The sequence below is a fragment of the Mytilus californianus genome, unplaced genomic scaffold (assembly GCF_021869535.1).
Source record: "Mytilus californianus isolate M0D057914Y unplaced genomic scaffold, xbMytCali1.0.p SCAF_6, whole genome shotgun sequence".
Classification (NCBI taxonomy): domain Eukaryota; kingdom Metazoa; phylum Mollusca; class Bivalvia; order Mytilida; family Mytilidae; genus Mytilus; species Mytilus californianus.
Window position 1 is genome coordinate 55009810 of NW_026262712.1, and position 27768 is coordinate 55037577.

Below are 27768 nucleotides of genomic sequence, written 5' to 3' on the forward strand. Positions count from 1 at the left end.
CAAAAATTGCACGATATCATATCATGTTGTTTAAATAAGAAAAATATTTTTGTTTCGTACAATTTGATTAAAACTTTGTGTTTTTTGTCAAAAAAAATTGGTGCTACTTTTAAGTATATAGATAAAAGAAGATGTGGTATGAGTGCCAATGAGACAACTTTCCATCCGAGTCACAATTTATAAAATTGAACCATTAAAGGTCAAAGTACGGTCTTCAACACGGAGCCTTGGCATGTATACATATATATATAGTCAAACTTTTGTCTTTAGTGCCGTGTGGAGACAGTAGAGTGCCTCCCCGTGCTTCAGGTTTATGCTCTTATAATATACTAGATTATGGAGTGTGTGTCCGAGCGAGAACTTCTCTATGTTCATTACTTTAGAAATATTTATCAAAAAGTAGTATTTCACATTCAGCCCCATTCTTCTATTTAGTCAGACGTCAGTCGCTACCCTGATATACCCTATTTTTTGTTTTATTTTTCGGGTAATTTATGACGGATAGCGTTTGACGTCTTTAGCCGAAAAGTTTTATCGTATTCACATAATTAAACTTATTGTGTGCTGGTTCATATTCTGGACGCCAGTCTTTTCTCCTTTCTAATAAAATCAACATAACAAAAAACAAATATGAAGCTTAGAAATGAAAAAATATTAAATACTAAACTCGTTCAAAGGGTATCTACACGTCTCAATCTTCAAAATGGCTTATCTAAAAATACTACCACTGCTAACATTTTTAACAATAAAAATCGTGGTTACCTTTCTACCGATAAGTGTCATGCCAAAAAATGACTTACATGTCCCCGTCTTTCCACCAACAATACGGTAAGGTCTACGTTTAATGATCGCACATTTTCTTTAAATTTTGAAATTGATATAACTTGAAAAACAAACAGTATTATTTATTTACTCACATGAAACAAACCGGGATGCGGTATTCAGTACGTAGGTGAAACTGGACGATATTTATCTGAACGCACGCAAGAACACCTGTATCGTTTTAAAAGACCCAATAAATTCAAAAGTATCATTTATCAACATCTTAAAAAGCACAATCATCCTATTAAATATTTAACAGTTCAACCTTTAAAAGTAGTAAATAAGCAGCCTGGTGAATCTCATTCAAAGTTTGTACGATCACGGAAAATAATTGAATTAAATTGAATTAAAAAATTACAGACAGTCTACCCTCTCGGTCTTAATGATAATATCATGGGAATTGGTAATATATCAAGAACCGATTATGTTAAAATTTGGATATAGTTTCTAAAACTGTTCGTAAAAACCGTTCTCATGGGCGTAGAAAAATTCACTATCAAAGAAAATTTCGGACCAACCATACAAATATTTCGGACCTAATTTCTATTTAAAAAAACAACGGCAGACATTATCTATTAACCAAACTCTGTTCTTTACCTATAAATAAATTAAATAAAATTTTAGAGGATTGCAACACAATTTCATATTGCAGTCCTAAGTATGAAATCGTTCAAATTATAATGGCATATTGTTATTCTAAACTGTTTCCCAAATTTTATCGCCCTGAAGATCATAATAAACATTTTATTAAAATAAAGTATGTCAATAAAGGTTTTGATTTTGTAAATATTGCCGGTATTTTTAACGACTATTTTGTTAAAGAACAAATTCCTGGATATTTTGATATTACTGAACTCCCTCTTATTTGTTATATTTACAAGAAATCTACCCGAAAATTTGTGTTTAATTACAGCCAAGTCTGTAAAGATGTAAATATCAGGGAAAATACACCTCCGTCATGTAATTGTAGTAATTCCGAATACACTTATGGCCCCATTTCCCATGTTATAACAGGAGACCTTAACATCGTTCGCGACCGAGAGTTAAAATCATTCCTCAGTAAAGGACCTAAATATCGTCCCCCGTCAATTATTAATTGGAATGAGTGTCGTAATATCATCCACGACTCACTTCGTGCTTACTGTTTGAAATGGATAAAACGAGAAAAAGCTGACAAAAAATCTTTGGACTATTTTTTTTAATTCAGTAATGAAGATAGTTGATATACGTATACAACATTTTAAAGAACATTTTACTCTTAACAACAAACATAAAAATCCTATTTCTCGTATCAAACATAAACTAAAAGAACTAGCCAAGGAATTTGTTTTTGTCCCGGCTGATAAAGCTGCTAATAATATCATTATAGTTTGACGTAAATTTTACATTGAGGTTCTGCAAAAGGATATCGCCAATTCACCAACATTCCAACTGACTTCATTTTCAGAAAACGATATCTGTAACAAACATAAACTATTAGCTACTTCTTTACAAGCAGAACCAAATACAATGAAAGTCCATACTATGTACTGGCTTCCGAAGCTACACAAATCACCTTACAAATATAGATTTATTTCGTCTTCAAGTCATTGTTCCACTACTAAATTGTCTATTCTACTTACTAGTACACTTGGTACAATCAAAAACCTGATAATAAATTGTTCAAATAAGGTCTTTGAAAATAGTGGAATTAACTACTTTTGGAGTGTCAAAAACTCGTTGGAAGTACTTGATAATTTGCATGCATATATTGGTGATTTTGAATCTGTTCAAAGTTTGATTTTTTTTCTACCATATATACCACTTTGCCTCATAGTTTTATTAAGAAAAAAATCACACACCTAATTAAATGGGCATTTAAAAAGTCGGAATGCGAATACATATGTTCAAACTCTTTTAGGTCATTTTTTAGTAGCAACAAACAAAAGAGCTATGTCAATTGGACATGCTTTGATACTATATCTGCCATTGAATATTTACTTGATAACATTTTTGTTCGCTTTGGAGATTCCGTATATCGTCAAGTTATCGGAATTCCAATGGGGACTGACTGTGCACAGCTTATTGCGGACCTGTTTTTGTATTGTTATGAGTTACAATTTATGACTAAAATCAGCAAAGACCCTTCGTAACAACATCTGATACAAAAATTTAACAATACTTTTAGATATTTGGATGATATATTGGCTCTCAATAATGACGACTTCAGTATGTATACTAAAGAAATTTATCCTGTTGAACTTACTTTAAATAAAGCTAATACTAACAATGACCACTGTCCTTTCCTCGATCTTGATATCTATATCATTAACGGGAAGCTTAATACAAAAATTTATGATAAAAGAGATGATTTTTCATTTCCTATCGTTAATTATCCATTTATAGATGGTGACGTTCCCTTGTCACCATCTTATGGTGTTTATATATCACAACTTGTACGATTCGTTCGTGTATGTAACAACGTATTAGATTTTAGCGAGAGAAATTTATGTATTACTGAAAAATTATTACACCAGGGTTTTCGATATCATAAACTAGTCAAAACATTTACTAAATTTTATCATCGGTATAAGGACATCATTCGTAAATATAACTCAACATGCAGACATCTCATACGTTCGGGTATTTCACATCCAATCTTTTATGATAATATTCTTTACAAAGCACAAAAGTGTCAGTATTCACCTCAAAAGCTAACAAAACCTTTAAACAGACTTATTAAGAAGGGATATAGTTACGATACTGTTGTGAGGTCATTAAAGATTGCATATTTTGGCTTTGATATTGATTCACTTATAGGGTCTTTGCATCGGAATTAAACATATTTATTCTAAAACCAGTTGTTGGCATGACACGGGTTATGTTCTTGTCATATATTTTATGATGGTATAATACTAAACCCCTAACAGGAGGGATTGTGCCTGATATTCATATGATGAAGACATAATCTTTCAATCAGTTTAATTGAGGTCTGGAGCTGGCATGTCAGTAACTGCTAGTAGTATGTGTTATTTATATATTATTGTCATTTTGTTTATTTTCTTTTGTTACCTATTCTGACATCGGACTCGGACTTCTCTTAAACTGAATTTTACTGTGCGTACTGTTGTACGTTTGTTTTTCTACATTGGCTAGAGGTATAGGGGGAGGATTGAGATCTCAAAAAACATGTTTAACCCCGCCGCATGTTTGCGCCTGTCCCAAGTCAGGAGCCTCTGGCCTTTGTTAGTCTTGTATCATTTTTAATTTTAGTTTCTTGTGTATAATTTGGAGTTTAGTATGACGTCTATTATCACTGAACTAGTATACATATTTGTTAAGGGGCCAGCTGAAGGATGCCTCCGGGTGCGGGAGTTTCTCGCTTCATTGAAGACCCATTGGTGGCCTTCGGCTGTTGTCTGCTCTATGGTCGGGTTGTTGTCTCTTTGACACATTCCCCATTTCCATTCTCAATTTTATTTGAAAGATATGCCTAAACATTGTTTGTCGACTAAAATAAGGAAATTTGTATGGAAAAGACAGGTCATATATACTGTGAAAATCATGCAGTATTTATTTTGTTAAGATATACACTGATTCAAATTTTCGTCTCCACACTCTTATATTAATTCTCTAATAGGGGGAAATATGATTTCAGTAAAAAACCCATTTTGTTAAAAATAGTCTGTTTATTATTGTTTGACGGATAAACAGTCGATATGAAGCATAACTATTGGAATGGCAAAAAAAGGGTGCATTAATGAATTCAAATTTTCAATCTTTTTTTCACATTCTGTTACAGAAAAGGCCGGCTTCTGGAATGGAAAGGGTAAATATTATAGAATTATTATAACAAAAGGAAAATCTATAAAAATTGACGAAATCAATCCCTATTAACAAACGTACAGCCGTTTAATTCGTTACTTAGAACAGGATTTTCCGAAGGAAATAGTGGGTCTAACCTGATATTCTAGCTAGCTTATCATGCTAAGTGTATGAAAATTGTTTATAGTTTCGTGATATGACCAAATTGGGTGCGTATGTATGATATTTGATTAATGTCACAATAATTGGGATCCAGCCTTTTAACATGTTTGGAAAACACCGCAGACATAAAACACAACGGGGAAAAAATCCAACAAGCATACAAATACATCGAACAAAGAGGCAAACAAAAAAGGTGTTGTAGTTGGAGGTAAATTTGACGTACATACCTGTATCTTGTTTATATTTAGGCATGTTTAGAACCGTATATAATTTAAAATAAATACCCCAAAACGTGTCATCTTACAGACGATTCAGATTCTATAACGTTTATGTTTTAAGACCAAAATTGTATTTTATAGCTTTTACAATTTAAACAATGATCTGAACATAACAGAAGGTCAAGTGTTATGTTCAATAACGATGGAAGTATTCGATTTTACGTAACTGGAATATATATTCAAGTAAAAAGGTTATAGCTGAAAACAAACATTATTTCAGACAGAAAATATGTATTAATCAATCATATTACACCTTTATCACTGAAACTTACAATTTTAGAATTAAAACAAAGCAGGTTTGTAAAAATTGAAATGAAGTCTCAAACTCCTTCTATAATGCTTCAATGTATTAGGTCAAGCAACTTTTAAATTGGTTTGTTTTTGTCGAGTAATAATCTCTGTTATGCGTATTTTGTTATCTTATTTAACAAAAGAAACGTTACCGTCAAAGTCATAATTAATAATCTCCAATGTGTAAGAAAAAAAGTGCATTTTTAAATGAGAAAAATACCCAGCATATACCACGCTTAGTAATGCGACTCATTCGTCTAACAAAGATGAATTACGTTCTAAGAGAAATTCTTCAAAATATACATCAAGTACATGTTATTCATTAGTTTCATCAATTATCAGACACCATTAGTTAGTTGTTAAGAACATATGTAAGGAAATATGTACACATCTTTGAGAGAAAACATTGCCCGTGATTTGAAAATTTCGTTTGTGTATTGTTTATACTTTCTATAGAATAATCCCATTTTGCAGAAAACGGAAACGATTTGTTCGTTTGATTTTTAATATAATGTCTTACAGAGATTAAAATAGTATACAACCATGCGATTGTCACTGTTGAAACTTTTTGTTTTTCCCAATTTTATTTAGTACCATAAATCTTATTTTTCCAAAAAACATTTGATACAACCCACAAGGACTTTTAAATTAAAGAGTAAACCTATTTTGAAATGCAACATCTTTATAAGTATATATTGAGCGACAAAGTTAAACGATGGAAACTTTAGAGTAAATAACTAGTATCCGGATTGCGAAATTATTACCTTGAAGATAAAATTAAACCTAAATGAAGAAAAACCCCAACTTAAAGTGTTTTTTTTTTAAATTGTCGGTTAATAGTAGGGTGCCCAATCAACGAATTTGATCAATTTGGGTTATCTTAATAATACACGGCTATATTTTTTATCATAGGAAAGGGGAGAACAAGCCTCATCGAAATACCGTTGTCGTCGTTGTCTGCAGTGGTCAAGTTTTATTTAAATCAGGGTCAAAGGTCAAAGCAAAAATTCCAGAAAAATGCAAAGTTACATTTAGATAGCTTGTTTCTACTACATATATGTGTTTGGAGAAAAATAAATACAACTAATTTATAGAAAAATATCTTTTGTTTCTACATTTAGAACTTATTTTATATTGTTATCGCCAAACATGACTTTAGATAGATAGTTTTTACCTATAGGGTGCAAATTTGAAAATTTCAAACATCTGTTAAATGACAGTGACCTAGACCCATTTCAATTCCAAAATTTGGAATTTTTATATTCAATTCGTTATAAGTAAGATCTGACGATGTTTTTTAGCATGACTAAAACAGGAAAAACGACGAAAAAAAAAACAAATGCAAATAGAAAATTATGATCGAAGCTAATATAAGCTACAACGTTCTATGGTCTCCTGTTAGTTTGAAAACCCACCAACCACGTCAAGGTCAAATATGGCAGGGTTCTTTTTTTTTTTTTTTTTTACATATCTTTCCCCACTAGATATCGAAAACCCTGGTAATAATTTTTCAGTAATACATATATTTCTTTCGCTAAAAATCTAATACGTTGTTACATACACGAGCGAATCGTACAAGGTGAGATATATAAACACCATAAGATGGTGACAAGGGAACATCACCATTGTATCCGGATATATATAAATAAATTATTAACAATAGAAAATAAAGAATAAGTCTAAATTAAAAACAACGTTCAAACCTTTGGATAAAAATCGCAATTTTTATACGTGTGCATGCAAAACAAATTTCTTGGTGGAGGGGCCTAAATACAGCACAAACAACATTTGTTCTGACATTTTTACCTATTATGTCTGTTTGTTTTGTTGAGACATCGCTGTCAATTTATTATAATTTTATGAGAATATCATACAAGTGAGAGGTTTAGCTAGCTATAAAACCAGGTTTAATCCACTCTTTTCTACATAAGAAAATGTTGTTCCAAGTCAGGGATATGACAGTTGTTGTTCAGTCGTTTGATGTGTTTGAGCTTTTGATTTTAACCCTTGATTAGGGACGTTTCGTTTTGAATCTTCCTTAGAGTTCAGTTCAATTTTACTTTATTCGAAAATATATTTCGGTCAGACCTTTTTCATCCATCAAACAAAATAAGAAAGGATATTGTATTTTCAAGAGCTGAAATAAAATTTTCGTTAAAAATACAATAATTTTAATTGTTTGGTGGACATCAAGCCATAAGAAAAGAAATACAAGAGATTGTCCAACAGAGACTATATAGTACTAACTATGCATGCATAATGAAATAATGAGAAGACAATTTTAAAGAAATTTAAAGGAAACAGAAAAATGTTTAAGATAAATGTATTTCGTTTTGAAAATTGCATTATGTGCAGATAATATGCAAACAAAATAGAAGAAGTCGTTTTCTTTACGTTCAAAATATCATATCTTTTATTGTTTTGGCGGGCATTAAGCCGACATTAATTATAAACATTGTGTTCCTATTGAAATATAACAATACAAATATGCATTTTTCCTTTTAAAGTTTACGTACAATAATAAAACCGCTTAAACGAGAGCGAAAACAATTGGAGGAGATTCCTTCGATTTATATCTTGGAAGGTAGGTACTCTTAGGATCTCATTTAATTTAAAATATGTGCTTTCACGAAATGACTATTAACACAAGTAAAACGCATGCAATTTATGACCCCGTGCACAATGTCAATCAATGCATAAGGTCAAGTAACGTGCAGTTTGGTTTGTGATGTCAGGTATATCAATCTATTAATTTCTAGTTATACACATTTTTATCTCTGATTAAACAGAGAAAACTTTACCGTCAAAGTCATTACTGAAGTCATGTATAAATTTCCAGAATTATCTGACACTATAACAAGTACATACATGTAGATGTATAGACTATATGATATAAAGTACGATACTAGATTTTAATAGATTGATAGAAATCAATGTCAGTGATTTCAAATTGTCTTTTGAATAAATAAAGATGGATTTTTCTTTTCTGTACAAAAACCCTTTTGTGAAGAAATCACAATCAGAGATGATAAAATTTACAGTTTAAAATATCATCCCTCGTATTACGCTCCACGAATGGGAACTATCATAAATACATTCTACGTATTCTTTACTAAAATTTTATAGATTATAAATTATGCAAGACACTCACATTGTTCACTTCCAATTTTATCCAATATAAACTACTTCTCCGAAAAGAAATTTGACAAAGGCCTCAAGGACTTTTACGTTAAAGCGTAAACATATTATGGTATAAAACATCTTTATTAATATGTATTTAAGTACAACACTGATCGGTGGCTTCTTTTGATTTACGAACAATACATACGGATCTTAAAGAAGAAAATCTAACTTTGAAGATGCAAGTAGAATTTTAAATGAGGAAAAAGACCAACTTGAAGTTTTAAAAAAAAGTAAGCGCAGAACACAACAGTTTTGAACTAATTCGGTCAGACCTTTACAATACGTGCTAATAATATGAAAAAATTGGAAATAAATTTTTTTTCTAAAAGCTGATATTTAATCCACGCTAAAATACTTTGTTTTTTGTTGTTTGGTGGATATCGCATGACATGTCTATCATTCTTTGGCATCTCATATGATAATCGAATTTGGAAGTTGAATGTTTGTTTACTGTTCATACGCAGCCAAAACTAATCTATTTATGTTCCGTATTTTTCACAGATAGCACAACATTAAAAAACAGTTGCACGAATATCAATAAATGTATAGAGCGACAAATAACGGTAAATTCAGAATTTATTCGCATTTAATGAAAATCAGGAGCTAGTTTTATAAGGGTTAATCACAATCATAAACTGTTTTCACAGGCATCTATATTTATAGAAAAAAAAACTCATTTGAAAAAAAAGCATGGAGACAGATTGATCGGCTGATATAATTGTAAGATCAAATGCTGTATAACTACCTTTTCATTTTATAAAAATGTTCAAAATTGTGACCATTTACAATGTTCATTAAAACCATAAAGAAATTCTGAAGGTCTGCACACAAAAAGCAGTTTGTGGCGTAAACATCACATGGACATTTGAAATTTGTTGACTAATATTATGAATATAATGCGTTATATACACTTGTAATGGTTAAACAATATTAATTCATGTTAACATAATAAATAAATTTGGTAATTGCCATTATTTGTCGGGAATATACATACGTGGCATAGTTATCACCGTATTAAAACAAATATCATCGATAAAACGATATAAATGTTTATCTTGCAAGAATGAAAAACTTAATTTAAGAAAAAAACAGTTGCCTTACATAACGCTTTATAGATATTTCCATTAAAATGACATACGTATGTTACTCTACGGACCTAATTGGACTGGTTATTATCAACCATTAAATTTATTTAAATACATCGGTCAAGTTAAAACAAAGTATTCAAAGACTTGACTAAAATTTTCGTACACATAAAATAATTTGATTATGACGTAAAAATGATAGAAATCTTGCATTTTTAATTATCACGTATTTTTCCAGATTCCCGCCTTTATTTTCACTGACATAAAATTATGTATAACCACAAGTATCTCATACCTTTCATACTTACGATTTGAGTTATCTTTCATGGTTTTGATTATGACATTTTTTTTCAATATACTTTGCAGATGAAGGCCCCATCATACTTTTTTCTGTCTTTCTTTTTATCAAATTTGTTGCTGGAAAAATATTTAGACCAAATATATGTTTCTGACAATTTCAGAAATATTGAAGCCAGAGTTTGTCAGAATATGTCAATATATAAAGGTTGAAAATTGAGTACAACTATCGCTTCCATTTCATTTCTAAATAAAGGTATTTTTCATTTATTATAACATGTATTGATAAAAAAAATATATCCCTATATAGATTGTTTTTTTAGAAGTTGTGTTCGATAAGGGATTCTTCTGCATTGTTTTGTTAAACGGGAATTTTATCGATTATAGTCCAAATACATAAGATATTTGCTCATTAGAAGTAGGAAATAAAATATTAGTATAAATAGGATATAGTGTCATGCATATCAGTGTTCTTTGCTGATGAGTCTTTTGTAGACGAAACGAGCGTCTGGCGTAAATACAAAATTTATTCCTGGTATCTATGATGAGTTTATTTGCTTTTGTATTTTACATATGCATATTTAGGACGAAAAGAAGAATATGAACTAGACTTGTCATCCTACCCGCACACACGATTTTCTCCGGACCAACCAATCTTTGCTCTAGCTTGTCTGAGGGGCATAAAAGTTTCGATGTGAAACGAGCAAGCATCGAGCCAAAGACGTCCCACACTCGAGCAGTATTCATTGACGCAAATTAATTACCTTAAAAAAGAGAGATAAAAAGAATTATATACCGTGTACTTCATACTATAAAGTATACTAAGTGACGACGGTTCAAACAATTTACTGCTTTTTCGTCACGCTTTCTTCATTATTAACATCTTGAAAACTTTTTTTCATAAAAGGAACAAAGTAGATGCAAATGTCGTTTATAAGTAACAAACAAAATTAACCTTGCAAAAAAAAAAAAAAAACTGATTGAAACAAGAGGACATAACTGTGAAACTGTTATATAACTTGATTTATTTTTTACAACAAACTTGTTACTTTTGGTGGAAATAATTTTCAAAAGACACTTGTATTCCTACATTCTATGTAGTTCTCTTCCATCTTTGTTGATTTAAGCCACACTTCATAGTTCACCAAGTGATTATGTTTCATATATTTTGACAAAGTCAAAAGACATAGTGAACTTAAACTTAATATCCCAAAATCTGTAAAAAAAAAACATTTTAGAGGAGGTCATACATTTTATTCTGACAATTGTTTTGCTGTGATCAGGACCTGTCTGTAACTAAATACTGATAATTAAACCTTCAACCAGCAGTATCATTTAAATATATTGATTTAATAGAAATATTACAGGAGATTTGTTTTAGTGTGTGACCTATCAACAGTATATATGATCACCTACACATATGTTTTTGATTCATATCTTTTAACGCCATATTCGATTGATTGATAGTTGGTTGCTTAAAGTTTAGTGGCAAATATGTTATGCAGAATTAAAGTACAGAGAGCGTGGCATTCTCTCTACATGCTTCGGATTTAACGTCCCCATTCTGGCTGGACAGAACTGCGTACTTGAACATCATGCACAGCCTGATGGACTCCCCAATTTTGCAATGGTTTAACTGCCTATCGGAACAAAACCAAAAATTACCATTATCTCTATTCCCCTATCACTAGTAAGGGATTACTGTTGAGGTGAGCGCGCTACCGTAAGACCAAGAAGGTATTTATGAATATTGAAGATGCATACATGAATATATAAACATGTATTTATCGAAACATTTACAACAAGACTGTGTGGTCATAAGACATATTTTTTTCCTGAAGATGCATCCTCTTCAATTTCATTTGATAAAGTTCTACGGAATGATGACAAAGTGCTATTAGAAAGAAGCATCAGTGATCTGAATTTCTACCTTTGACAAAAGTATAAATTACGGAGGAAGCTATACAAAGAAGAGGAAGAAGAAAAAGAATAAGCAAGTCGTGTACACCTTTTTCATTCCGGCGTGATTGAAACTCTTGTTTTAATCTTATAACTTTTTAAATAACAAATAAAAATATGATCTCGCTTCAGATTCCATTATTTTTATTTTTTCAAACTAAATTATGATTAAGTAGCTTTAAAATACATCGTTTGAAGGATACATATGGGTGAAGTGAAATGAAGTGAAGTCGTGACCGGTAACTGAATTAAAGTCATATAAAACTTCAAATTAAAAAATATTGATGTATATGTTTTTTTATAACTAAATGGCTAGTTTTTATTATAAAACTTATGTACATATTCTTAAATTTGTCCAAATTTAGACGAAATTGATTTTTATAATTATTGGCCTCCCAGCCAATAATTCGCTGACATGTTCTCTGTATACAGTTACCGCAGCGTGACCGTTCTCGTAAAAATCTGGTGATCGCAATACAAAAGTGGAAGGGAAAACAATATTGCCTGAGAGAATCACAAAAGTATACATCGCTCAGTCATTGCCATATTAATGTACATAATATACACGTGCTGACCTTAACATCCATACTTAATAGTCTTTGTTGATTGTTTACAAAGGTGATTATCGGTAAACTTCGGTTTCAAAGCACGACAATTGTGCTATTTTTAATTAATTAAAAATATATAATGAACGACTGGAGATTAAAGAAATAGACATTATACTGTTTGAATTATTTCGGTTCTTTACATTTAGCTAATGATACAACTTGTTATGAATTCTATAACATTACAATGAATTTCGATTGGTTCCTTTATAGACTTGTGATTTAAAGGAATTCAAGTTTTTCATTCTGCCGTTGATAGCCGAAAACTAACCCTCCCATTATTTATCCCTCCCAAAATTTATGATCAGTAGTTTCAGTCTCAGTTTCTGTGGAAGTTTTATTTTTCAGCGTATGTTCCTTGCTGATTTGTTACTGTGAATAGACGAATTTACAATGTTATTAAGTGATTAGAGGACGATGGAGCAACATAGTTTATAACTGATAATTTGGATTCGGATTAATTCGCAATGGATTCAGACGTGTGGATTTCAGATTTATTGTTACCCGCTGTATATAGACATGTGAGCAAAGTGTTGTTGATAAATGGTGCTGAACATTGATCGAATTAACTTTAACGTCTATTATTGTTTTTTTCATATGAAATTGTAATAATTTGCCAAAATTAAATGTTTTATTTTAATTCGCTTTAATCATTTCTTAGCATTTATTTAGTATTGCTTTGCATCCAGTCGTCTTTTGGTTTATATATCTGCGTCTATTTACTTCGAAAGAGAAAATTAATTAACTGCCAAATTTTTACATCAACATTGACCGTGTAAAATATTTTAAATTGTTCGTTTATTTGTATAACATGTGTGAGGCAGACGTCACACATGAGTTTCTTAAGAAGAATGAACAGATGCTAGTAGTATATATTATCTTCGTGTACGTTCCGCTATAAAGTTGATGTTCTCTTGCTAAAAAATGCAAAGTTTGTTGACTATGTTATACGCGTCAGTCACACTAGTACTAAACTTGAAAGCATGTGGCAAAATCAAAGGTACTTTATTCATATAATTTGCACCACGTAACATTGGACATTTTGATTGAATTACTTCCCTCAGTTTAAGATTGAAAATATAAATTATATCAAATTTGCGGATAATCCAATCCTTTTCCATCATGGATCTAAAACTAAAGTGTCTTTGAAAACTTCCTTTGGTGGATATTTACAAAAATGTGGTGTAATTCTAATAAAAAATGCTTTAAATTTTACTTTTAACGAAATGGGAAGGTTGGTATCATCATGTTTAGGGAATGATACTATCTTCACTTTTTTTGCAAGTGTATCAACATAAATTATTTCTGTTTTTATCGTTTTTAAAATTAATCATCAAGAAAAAAGTTCATACATCATAAAGTACATCTCACTGTTCTAACACATACTTACACAAAAAAAATACCAAACTAAATATTTAGGAATTATACAAGGCATAATAACACAATCTAAATTTAACAAAGGTGTCAAACAAGGTTGATATGTAAAATCTCGATGAAATCTGCCTGAAAACTAATTTTAGCACAACAGAAAAGTAAGAAATTAAAACAAAAAAAGTAAGTGCTATTCTGATTTATAGCAAACGTTTTGAAATCGGATCAATATTTTGTTCAAATCGGGAGCGCCGAAAAAGCGTTTCAATCGTTCATATCTTTTCTAACCATGGTATTTTATATGTCATCATTAAATTGTTTAAACAAAATCTAATATGGAGTATTAAGCTACGACATGATAGGATCTAAGGTCATGTTCACACTGTCCATGTGAAACATATTTGTGTACTCCAGTTTCATTGTTTTACATCTTAAACAATCAATTGTAAGACATGCATGCATTTCATCAAATAGAAGTTCTCTTATTTAATTAAAAGGTCCTTAAAACATATTGTTGTCAAAGTATTTGCTGCAACTCATATCAAATCATTTGTAATAAAACAAATATAAAGAAATGCTGATATACTTACTGGAACGCTACTAAAATAATTCAAGCTTTATATTTTCAATTTGAAAACATATATGTACGTTTCATGTATATATTTCATCGACATGTGGTCCGAGTACACAGTTATTTCGAAGTGCATTTCTTTTAGACAATAAATGAAAATAAAAGAAATCCCACCTGCGCTTCCTCAATAATATTTTTACAGTGTGTTGTACTACTTTTGGGACAAATTGTATCAAAAATTGTAGAAAACTTCATCGGCTCTAACTCAAAATATGGACAATTCTATGCTAAGGGGGTCTTGAAATCTTTTAACAGCTTCCGAAGTGCTAATTTTAACCTTTTTCAGTTGGACCAAATCACTACTTTACCGTAAAATACATGACCCAATTTTTTTTACAGTGTAATTTCATCCCCCTACTTGCTATTTGAGGCATAAAACATGAAGACATACATTTAGAAGGGCTATACAAAAATAGGTCAAGCAACACACTGTCCACACTAGGGACTATATTCGTGGTCAACGAAAATCAAAGGACGATAACTGTGTTCCCGGACCAGGTTGTAGGTATTCACATGGACACCAATTGCGTCCCTTGAATAGCAGACTTAGTCCTGCACTGTAAATGAATTACTTTTTGTGAAAACAGAAAAGATTCGTTTAAAATGCATTTAATTAATAAATTTAAAAACACTTACCGTTACCTTGATGATAGCTTTGCTTTAAATAATCAAGCATTTTCTAATTGTACTGAAAACAAATTATCCAAGGAAACTAATGTTGTAATGCTATGCTTAAATTGCTTGCATTTTTTAAACGCAATCTATGAGTAATTTTTAGGAAATCAAGCAGTATAAAATTGTAGACATAACACAACTAAAAAAAATCATGGTCCCTCTCCTCTTGGAATTTAATGCAATTGTCGTACAAATGAGAAGTTTAGCGCTATAAAATCAGGTTCAATTCACCATTTTCTACATTTGAAAATGCCTGTACCCAGTCAGGAATATGACAGTTGTTGTCCATTCGTTTGATGTGTTTTATCATTTGATTTTCCCATTCGATTAAGGAATTTTCCGTTTTGAATTTTCCTCGGAGTTCAGTATTTTTGTGATTTTACTTTTTTCCAATAGAAATTTAGTGATGAATTTCTAAAACAGCATTGATTGTAGTATTATTTGTAAAGAAAAGGAGTTGCTTTATTTATCTAACTTGCTTGTATTTATAAAAGAAACCATCGAACAATTTGTTACACTTCATGTATGTGAATTCCATTCTTATAGAACGTTTAATGACTTTATATATTTAAATATTCATAATATTACGTTTTAAACTTCAATTCAAATTTTTACTACTATGACCAAATGTGAAGAACATTGTTATAAGATTCACACGACGCATTGTTAATTTTCAATGTTTGAACGTTGATGTTCCTTTGGCATTTTCTAACAGAGTGTTTATTTCATAACTTGTACACGATGCACGTGTCTTAAGTTAATTTTTAGATTAGATGTACTTAATTTGTGCATAAATGTTACAACATTATTACGAGGGAGTTTGTTTGTACAAATTAATTGAAACATTTACCAAATTCTTTCTATATTTCTGTGCATTCAACTACAGTAATTAAAGTAAACATCTTACAACAAAAAGTCTAAACATTTGGTAAGAGAGTTTGGCAGATTCAAAATGTCTTTGACAACTTGTATGTGCCTGCTAAATGCTGTGGAAATAAAATTTGTGAACTTATACATATTATATTGGACACCCCTTAAGTTTTTTTGAAATCTTAGTGAAAACTCTTGATACAATTAGCCTACATAGCGTGCTTGAATTTTCTGCGTATAAATCATCATATTTAAAACTCAAGAATATGACGAATACATTTCACGATGCAAAATATAAAAAAACGCTTAGTGCATCTGACAAAAAGACAATATTTATTTCTCATAGCTACTGGATTCATTCGTCTATTGGAAATTCTACATATTATTTAAAGTTATTCAAAAGATTACACAATCAACTGTACAACATTACTTAGTTACCTCAGGCAAAATTGACCTTCGATTGCTTTGATTATTATTTTTTTTTTATATAAACATCAACTGGCCTCTTAATTATTTGACTCTTAATATTCCTGCTGATTGTAAATCCAGAAAAACGCTGCATATACAGGTAATTAAAACGGGCTGTTTTTATTTTTTGTTGTTGTATAGAATACAGAAACAAATTAAAAATTGTGATTTTAAGATCTTTATTAAATGACAAATGAGTGTTCATACTTTTTTGCGCAAGGGTTCTTTTCTGGAAAAAAAAGACATGACGAGGTTCGGTGTATAAATATTATTTCTTTAAGTACGCCTAATTGAGGATCTTCAAGATCTTGACCATCGTAATTTATTTAACCTTTTTGACTTTTTTCAATTCGAGCGTCACTGATGGGTCTTTTGTAGATGAACCGAGCGTCTGTCGTTCATAATTGTTATCATGATACCTAAGAAAAGTATACTAACGAATCGAAACAATCATGTATAAACTCACGTAGTCTTAAGTTTATCATGTTTATTTCTAAATTTGTGTCACCGAGACTAAATAGGATTACATGAAACTATGTATGGACTTGCCGCTGAGAAAAAAAAAATTATGTTTTCCATTTTTACTTCACAAAGATCTATTTCTCCGAATTAGACAAAGGACTAAATCATCAAGGACAATTATATACACGCGTGAACATGTTATGAAATAAAACGCTTTTAGTAATATGTAAATATATGAAAGACTTACAATGACTTAAGTGTTACAATCAATAAACATGATAAATTTGAAAATATATTAGTAACTTTAATGATGAAAAAGACCAACTTGACGTTTTTGTGAATATTGAAAGCAAAAAATTATATATTTCGGTCAGACCTTTGCAAAGATAGCATGTCTATTACTGTTTGGCGGATATCTAGGCGACATTTATTGTAAACATGGTCAACCTGTTAGAGTAAACAGATGCATTAATCACTGCCATTTGTTTTCTAAATCAGTATACAAAAATAAAATGCATATCGTAACCGAATTTGAAAGGTGATCGTATCAACAAAAGTTAAAGTGATTGTTTGTTTCCTTTTCATACCTGCCGTTGTTTAATCAGATATAAATAGGTTGTAATTATAATTCGTCATTAATCTTCGTCAGTTAAACAAAATCATACCAAATAATGTTCATAAATCATACAACACAAATCAACCCGCAAAAAGTCTCTTTTTAAATTATGTCGAGACTACAGGATTACCAGAATATATATTACAAAATAATGTTGTCTAATTCGTAGGGCGGCATGGGGTAAAAAACGACTAATAAAAAATTTCAACTTCAATGTTACTAATATATATATATAGGACAATGGTGTTGATTAAACAAATTGCACCATTCAAGGCCCTTTTGTTTTCAACATGATTAGTATTACCACCAATTAACAAATTCCGAGTCGAATCTAAAGGTATAAAACCACTAATTCATAGCCCCATTGCTTTCTATGTTAAATCTGCAATTTCAAGCATTAATGGCTACTTTGGCTTAAGTTCAAATAAAGTGGCATTTATTTCATGTCAAAACTGTACCTTCTACTGACTTGTGCTGACAAAATCAACATACCTCTAATTGCATATTAGAGCGTTATGGTTCCCGGAAGTTTGATAAGAACAGAAACTTCTGATCTGAACAACAGGCCAAATGAGCCCTCCTATAAAACTTTCATATACTTCTTTGTTATTCAAATAAAACTTTCAACAAGGGTTCAACAGTGATCCCAAGTCCCTAAGCTTTCATTTGATACTAAAACTATCCGAATATTCCCACTATTGACAAAGATACAGCTATGCTTAGGAACTATTTTGTTTAAAATATGTACTACTTTCTTGTATGTTCTTTCCGACCGTGCCTGAATTAGTGGTTCTATACCTATAACAGCACCAAACTTGTTATATTGACTTCTGCTTGACTTAATTTCTTTTATGATCTATTTCTAGCATAGAAAAACACACAAAGCTTTTGTCAAAATACTATATCACTGAATTCAAGCTCAAATTAGACTGGTAGTAACATATGTGTTAAACAAAGAAAACTACATATGGATACTAATAGTGACAGATATGACACTTTTTCAATTTTTACCAGTTCTGATTTGTTAATATCTACTCAAATAACAGTGTTCTTACCTATATGTCTTATTTTTATCAGAGATTCTTCCTTGAATATAAATACAGTGGTCCAAACATAAAATATAATTGATAATTGTGTCCCCCCTTTTTTCTACATGTTGGAGAAGGAGAGTGATATGGTAAAAAACCATACTTTTATGTATAAACATGGATCAAAAAGAGCAATTTATGTATCTCCAAGTTAGACAACTTGCTCAAATGGTTATGAAATGCATTTCAAGTGAGATTTTGGAATTTCTATATAAGTACACACCAATTATCCTTGACATAAATTATTCAATAAGAATTACAATAAAAAAATGAACACTCACTAGATAATTTGACCAAAAACAATACTTATGCTATAAACTAGTCAAAATATACAAGTTTTATTGGTTTCAGTGTTAGATAATTAAAAAAATTAAATTTCAGGTAAAATCTTAACTGTGTGCATGCTAAATGACCAAAAAAGGCTAAAATACCTTATTATAGCAATTTGACAATGTAACATGATTTCTGACAACAAATGTGACCAATTTTCACTGTAAAGGGTATGATTTCTAAAAATGGAATGTCACATGCCTTTCAGTAATAGGTATAAAACCACTAATTGATAGCCCCATTGCATTCTATGTTAAATTCTGCAATTTCAAGCATTAATGGCTACTTTGTCTTAAGTTCAAATAAAGTGGCAGTTATTTCATGTCAAAACTGTACCTTATCCTGACTTGTGCTGAAAAAATCAACATACCTTGAATTGCATATTAGAGCGTACTAATATCCGGAAGTTTGATAGTACAAGAACAAGAACTTCTGATCAGAACAGCAGGCCAAATGAGCCCTCCTATTAAAATTTCATATACTTCTTTGTTATTCAAATAAAACTTTCAACAAGGGTTCAACAGTGATCCCAAGTCCCTAAGCTTTCATTTGATACTAAAACTACCCAAATATTCCCACTATTGACAAAGATACAGCTATGCTTATGAACTATTTCGTTTAAAATATGTACTACTTTCTTGAATGTACTTTCCGACCGGGCCTGCATTAGTGGTTCTATACCTAAATAGTATTTGTTATCTGATTCATATACTTTACCTTATTTGTACGTTATGCATCTGTCAGCCAACCACCAAACGGTGTATTTTGGATTTGCTGTATACATGGGTAATAATCACCCCTAAAATTCGTCTTTACTGTGGGTAGACACTACTAAATCCAATTATTTTCACATTGCATCCGGTTGTATTATTTTATTCAGCATAACTTTATAAGATGACAAAACGAATACCAAATAATCAAGTCTTAAAATAAAGCGTTAGCACAGTTATCAATTTGTAAGCTGGCATGACGTTAAAATGGCGAATCAGAAATTTCAACTTTATATATAACTAATATCGGACAATGGCGTTAATAAAAACATACCTTATTCAACATGTTCAAGGCCTATTTGTTTTACAAATAAATAATATTTTACAATTAATAATTTCCAAATCGACGGGTTCTAACATAAAGGCTATAAAAGCATAGAAAATCGTGAATCTTATAATCAGCATGCCTTTTTCATATGACAATACCTATACTAAAAATCAAGCCTAAAAATAAGTTTCATATATAATTAGAAACTTAATTCATTCGCGGACCCGCGATGTAGAGGGTGTGTTCTAGTATAACTTAATTACTGTATACTGAAAGCACAATATTAAATAACACCTACACGAATAAGAATGGAGGTAGACAGTCAAATTTCCAGTAAAGAGGATTATGATGAGTTTAATATAATCAAGGAATTTTTGTCACTTTTTATACAGGCTGTTTTACGTAAAAAAAACCTATAAAATGTATTGGTTTGAAAATAGCTTGGCAATGGTTTCATGTGAGTTTGATCGGCTGAACTAATTGAACTATACTGTATAAACTCCCTTGACTTTGTTAATATTTTACTCACTTAAACATATTTCCAAGGTTGGAAACAAAAACCGATAAATTTATCTTGCCACAAAATCCAACACAAAAATCTTTATTTAATATACACGGAAAACAGATGTCGTTTATAACTAGTGCTAGGACCATCAGTGATAGTATTAAGTAATCATTTACTGAAACTTTTAAACTGGTAATAAATTCTGTCATCCAAAATAAATTGATTTCAGTTACTGATAATTATTCGTGTTGCTTAGTCTTTAGTATTCTATGTTGTGTCTAGTGTACTATTGTTTGTATATTTGTCTATTTCCTTTTTTAGCCATGGCGTTGTGAGTTTATTTTCGATCTATGAGTTTGAATTCTTCTTGTATCGTTCGCCTCTCTTCTCTTACTAAATTTGATTTCAGAAATCCTTTTTGAATTATATACGTTTGTTGGTGATTGATATATTTTGACCAAAGAGGTTTGATTGTATGTCGCTTCATTCATATAACGCATAAATGAGATAGTCAAATAGGATTAAAAAGAAAAAAACCGCTAGCAATATGTTTTAATTTCACATTCCGCTATATTGATGATGTCCTTTTTTAAATAATTTGAAGTTTGTTGATTATTTTCTACGCATCAGTCACAAATAACATGACCTAAACGATACAACAAATACAATAAAGAAATTTGGACATTGAAATGGGAAATATGTAAAAAAAAAACAACAAACCGACCAAAGAGCAGAAACAACCACCAATCGGTCTTCAACACAGCCAGAAAAATCCACATCGGGAGGCAAGCTTCAACTAGCTCTTAAACACGTGTATAAGTTCAATGAAAATGGACATCAAACTAAACTCCAAAACATATAAATGAACTAATATTAAAAAACATACAAGATTAACAACGGCCAGAGGCTTCTGACTGTGGACAGGCGCAAAAATGCGTATGGGTTAAACTTGTTGAACCATATGAAGTCTGCCTCATATCTTAATCGACACCTAGACATTGACAATGATGATCAGTGTTGTTTATTTTAATTTATTTTAATCTATTTACAAAAAATTAAACGAGAAACAAATATGTAACACAGCAATAAACAACTGAATTACAGATTTCTGACTTAGGACAGGCAATGAATAGTTTTTCATTTTTTGCCATGGCATTGTCAGTTTGTGTTTGTATTCAACCTCCGCTATTTTGTCTCCCTTTTGCTAAGGGTATAATATAACGTCAATACAACAAATATAATAGAAAAACATAAAAGTGATTATGGATTTGATTTTGAAAAACAAATAATTTCAAAGGAGCAGGTTCGCAAAGAGTCAATATTGGATCTATAATTTTATTTATCACATATTTGTTACAAATACGTTGGGTTTTGCATATGTAATAACTTCAAAATTGTCCGGGGCAAAAAAGATGTTATTGGTTATTGTGCCCTGATTCCAAATGACGTGAAGTCGTTGCGTCATTAATAACAATGGCGAACAATGAGGGTGCTCGTTTCATCGCAGTGGAGGAAAGCGATACGGCAGAATTTGTAGAGCAAATGCAAAACGCTAACACAAGAAAAAAAACTGAAAGTGACATTAAAATTATAATGGAGTGGTTAAAAAGTGCCGGAGAATTACGCAATTGTGTATTGCAATATTCCAAAATAAGTGGAAATGTGACAATAAATTTCTATGGAGTAAATGATAAAAACTAAATTTAAAAATGTGATAAAACTTTTGTGATAAAATTTTTAAGATTTTACCTGTTATATTTCATTAAATTGTTATAATTGAACTTTTTTCTCTTTTCTGCAGAACTTAAATATGTGATAAAAAGATTATAACATGTCTTTTCCATATTGGCCCTGGTATCATCCCTCGACCCATATCGGCCCTCGGCTAAAGCCTCGAGGCCGAAATGGGAGTCTCGGGATGATACCAGGGCCAATATGGAAAAGGGCATGTTATAATCTATACGAATTCACCTTCAATAATTAAAGTAAATACCTCACGACAAAAAGTGTAAACACATTTGAATCATGCAAAATACAAAAGTTCTTACATATCTAAACACTAATGATGTCATATTGACTCCATGATTGTGTACTCTCATAAAGAATATCATAATTTTGAGAAACTATCTTGTTTAACAGTTTTTTTTTCAAACGTCAACGGCTACTTCCAGTGGCTACCATGATTTTTCGTGTACAAATGCATGTTAACCTGATTTATATAAATCATATAACAAATTATTTGGTAGAACAGTATAACCAATGATTTGAAAAGGAACAAAACCTCATGAATGCAATTTGGTTAATATTATGTACAATATAAAGCTGTTGAAACTGTCAAAATAATTAAAACGATTAGAAGACAGAAAAGGGTTCTAGCTTATCTGAATTTGCATATTAAACATCATTATTATAGCGTTTACAAATAATCAAAATATTACAAAACATCTACAGTGTCATATTTAAAAAGATCCAATTATTTAATCGCATTCACCCATAATTCAGGTATAAATAAAAATAATCCCTTGATGAATTAGCATACAGCGACGTTCTGTGGATTGCATAACATATAAGGTATATTGTATTATTTCAAACATTTTTGAATGTTGCCGAACGTTTTCTTGAATATTTGATTTTTTCTTTGGTCTTAATGTAACGATACGAGTGTTCTCGTTTATAATCTAGCCTACCAAAAACAAAATAAACATAATGCAATTTTTAACAATTGATTATTTCAAAAGAAGATAACAGATGCCCATTTCTATGTCTGGTTTTAATTTTCTGCGTTTGATTGTATTGTTTTAACCATCAGTTTGCTTCATCTAAAAAAAATATAAAAAATTCAAATGTTCCGGATTCTTTTGTTTTAAATGATCATTTTTTTTCAGGTTTATAAAGATTCACTCGTTCATTATGGCTGGACATGATGGGGTACGTATTTCAAAATGTTAGAACTATTGTCATATGATAAAAAGGATTTGAGAAAATAAAAATGAAATACTTGGAAAAAAACCAATTACAAACGAGTAGTAAAAAAGTTCAAACGCGTGAATATAACAGAGGGAAAAAAGATAAACAAGAAAAGAATAATAATTGTAAATAAAAATTAAATACACAAATGAATATAATCAATTTTGAAATTATGATAATATTTTATCAACAAGCCAAATATTTATTGCGGTTCACGTTCAAACGAGTCGTAACAAAACAAAATTATCCCAGCTTTTTCTTTAAAAAATACATTAATCAATTTTCTATATTGTAAAAGATTTTTACAAAACTGAGGTGTGCCGGTTAGCTCGATGTACATGAATATAATTTTTATTCAATATTAAGATTTATTATTAAGTTATGAAGTGTACAAGTTTGCAGATGTGTACAATATGCATTACCATTACTGCTGGACAATCGTACAGTAGCCTAATATTCAACAGATGTGTTGGTGAAAAAGTGCGTTCGACCCGTCAATCTATAGCATTTTTACCTGAATTGGCGAAGCTTCAGGCACTTGTTGTCTGCATCATAAAAAAAATCTTTATGATATGAATAATCACACATTTGCTTTCGTTTCAAAAATAATAGTACGAAAAGATGAAGATGTAAGGTTTGAAAATTTCAGTTTAACGTACGATCAATTTTAATCGTAAGATTGTATTTGAAAAGACCAGAAGATTACTTATACTTGATATTATATGAAATATACAGAATGTTTACAGTGCTATTAAGTACCACAACTTACCTTTTTGAGTAAATAAATTAATTTGTAGTAACAGTTTTCTTGAGAACGTTTACAATCAATGTTTGTTGCACTGTATGAAAAGAAAGGGGTAGCGAAAATATAATTGCTTGGTTTCCAAAAAAACTGTAGGCAAACAATCAGAAAATTTCTTTTTGGTTGCTCGTTTTCATTCCGGAACATCTATTCCCTTTGATAGTGTTTGTCTTGCGGTCGGTTTTTCGTGTTTTGCTCTGGAATTGTGTACCGACATATAAGTTTGTATACACTTTTTTGGACCCTTTCTCTTCCTCTTTTAAGAACGACTACAATTTTGTTAATTAAATAAGGTTTAATTTTTGAGTTTTTTTTGTTTCTAAGAAGTCACACGGATAAAAGCCATGACGGGATAAAAGCACACAGAATATACAGACAACTTACTTTTTTGTGAAATCTATAGTTACTTGATTCTTCTTCTACAGTAAAACATGTGATTTTAGTTGTTTGACGTTATTAAAAAAACATAAATTTATGCTACCTATTGCTATCGTTGTATTTTCTTGTAACTTAAGGAACTAGTGAGATAAAATATGTTTTTTTCTGTTGATTTATACCATGGCATATGACTCTTTTTTACAAATTATTGTTTAGAACAATGACCTTATATGGATATGTGTATTGCTATTATTTAACATGATGAGTTTTATTACTGTCCCTCATGTTTTGTAAATATGTGAAAACCAAAGCCTGTATATGAAGAATTTCCGTCATTTGAAATTCAACGTTTTTTTTTCTTAAACTTAAAATAATAAAAAACAGTTTTATATGAATTAACCATTCTTAAATTTTAAACGAGCTTACGGATTTCAATCAGATTGACAGATTTATTTTCAGCGAGGTAAATATGGAAAGACTCTTCAATTCCTCAAATACTTCTTGTGTTCTGATTTGAATCATAGTTGACCCTTTTCCCAAAAAATTCCGTCACTACAATTACATGTATCACATAGCAATAATCAAAAGACATCAACACTAATATTCAGTAAACTTTTTTATCTATTGAATATCTTTTATTATAAAAATGTATTTATCATTTTACTGCAGTTTTTCGTTCTTCAAGTGACCTAAATGTTTGATCAGTCATCAACTAATGTATCTGTAAACATGTCCGTTTATGGATGGAAGAGACACATCTTCTACGCTCGGCAATCGGTATCAAAAGACTTCTGAAGTTTTATTTTCGACTTACGAGTTTCAAAGTCTCTTTGGTAGTTTTAACCTATTGTCTGTAACTGAAATTAAGTATTCAAGAAATATGATACTTTTAAATCACTGTGTTCGTCAGTCTTATATTTAGTTGTTGACATAGGATATTTTCTGTTTTGACATTTATATTTAACATGCAATGAAGAAATGAATAATTGGCGTTCCAGAACCTTCCTTCAAATACATCATGTACATTAAACATTTACTTCTCTTTAAATGTCGAAACTATTAAAATATTATGCAATAAACTACCAAAGTGTAATTATACAAGAGTTAAATACAACATTTCTTTATTTTCTCACATTGATTTTCGAAGAGAAAAATACACCGTTTTATTTTTTAAAGTGCAGTAATCTTAATTTTCTTGTATATTAAAATGTTTCCAATAATATATCTGATGAACATCTGATATAATTAAAATAAGGAAAACATTGTATGTTCTTTTTAAAAGAAAGTAGATATATCTAGAAGATGGACTGGATACTACAACGATGACAAGGAAAACACATTTTGGCTAAGTCTGGACCAAGAACGAAAAGACGAATCACTTGAAGGATCTGATGTAAATGGAAGCAAAATTTACACTAGACTTAATAAATCAAGTGATTTTGGAAGACGTCATGTTATTTTCTGTTTGGTGAATGACAAAGGGAAAAAAGATTGCTGAGATGGATGTAAAGATTTTAAAGGAGTTATCTCTGTAGAAGGCAGTAGAATTGTAGGAATATATGAGAAAGACGGGCAAACTGTCGGCACCTTCACAATGGAAAAGAGGATTTTTTTGACAATGGACGTATGTATATAAAAATAGACTTATAGTTTCTATCTAGGTAAAATCAATCTCAAATTTAATTAAACAGTTTTTAATGGTTGACAGAGGGATTACAATGATAGGTTACATGTTGTTCAAAAAAGATAAAACAAATATTGTGAAATATACATTTCTCAGTTGTTCATTACATGGTGAATGTAAATTGATATATTTCAAATAGTCTTTAAGCGTTACAAGAGTCACATAGCAAATGATGAATCTGCATCTTGTGTTTTTTAAATAATTAATTTGCATAAACGCTGTAGAATAAAAATTAATTTTTTTTGAAATGTCGACTAACAGTTATTAGAAATATTGATCAATTGAATGCTAAAAAGAAATAACTTAAAAAATGCACTCGCTTCATAATTATAGTTATGACTGTTGAGAGATAAAAAAACAATACTTTTTACACTTGAATTTATGACAGATAAAACACATATTCGATATAGTTTCCTTTATTACTTTTTAGATGTCTTTGAATACTATTATACTATAATAATATCAATATAGTATACTGTTCATACTAAAATGTTAATGCTTTATAGAATATCAATATTGGGCTAAGAGGACAATGAACTGAATGCTACGATGATGATAAGAGCAAAACGATGACGCTTAACATAGACATTACTAAACTACAACCAAATGGTGTTATTGGTGATGGAGTCCTGATTGGCATTAAAATAGTTATCATACTTCGTATGGTCGATTTCCACAAACATGAGATGAGATTGTGTGTTCCCAATGCACGCCAACCCAAATGCGAAGGCGACTGTACAGATTTTGTCATTGCAATGGTTTCGGAAAGTATGATACAAGGGGATTATGAAAGTCCAGATGGAAAAGGCACCTTCAGACTAAATAAAAAAAAAGTGAATACATTTGTTATTTAGATACAATTACCTATATCTGTAGAGATAACGTGAACAATTCTATATGTTTGGACGCTTATATTTATATACTTTTATTCATAGTTATATTAAGCCAATGTATCCACCTACTTTGAACAATATTTACTAACAGTTATCAATTGTATTATGCATAACAATGAACATATTGAAATGAATATTTACCTGAAAAATGGATTATTTCTAACATAAGTTTTGTAGTAAAATAAAGCATTGCCGACAGTATACAGTAGTTTAAACTTATAATTACAATTATAACATAATCAGCCATCACAATTTCAATTATTACAATCAAGTGGCATGATGTATCAACAAATCTACTTCTTTATACTGATAACCATAATTTAACAAATGAACAAATAATACTATTTGTATGATAAAATTAGTCCAATTAACGATAGCATATGACTTAAGGAGATACTTTTAATAAAGCAATTTACAGACAATATTAAATGCTTATTCTTCGGCTAGATCGATCTATAACTCGGCATTGAAGTACACAAACAAACATTCCCGTTAAAGGGTCAC

At 30.5% G+C, this 27768-nt stretch overlaps 1 long non-coding RNA gene across 1 annotated transcript; it reads left to right on the forward strand.

Annotated features, from left to right (window-relative positions):
* The first annotated feature begins 23052 nt into the window (after positions 1–23052).
* LOC127705727 (uncharacterized) lies at positions 23053–27674 on the forward strand. The gene is made up of 4 exons (XR_007983957.1): positions 23053–23111; positions 23426–23468; positions 25970–26311; positions 26878–27674. It is a non-coding gene; the product is annotated as an uncharacterized LOC127705727 (long non-coding RNA).
* The last annotated feature ends 94 nt before the right edge of the window (positions 27675–27768 follow it).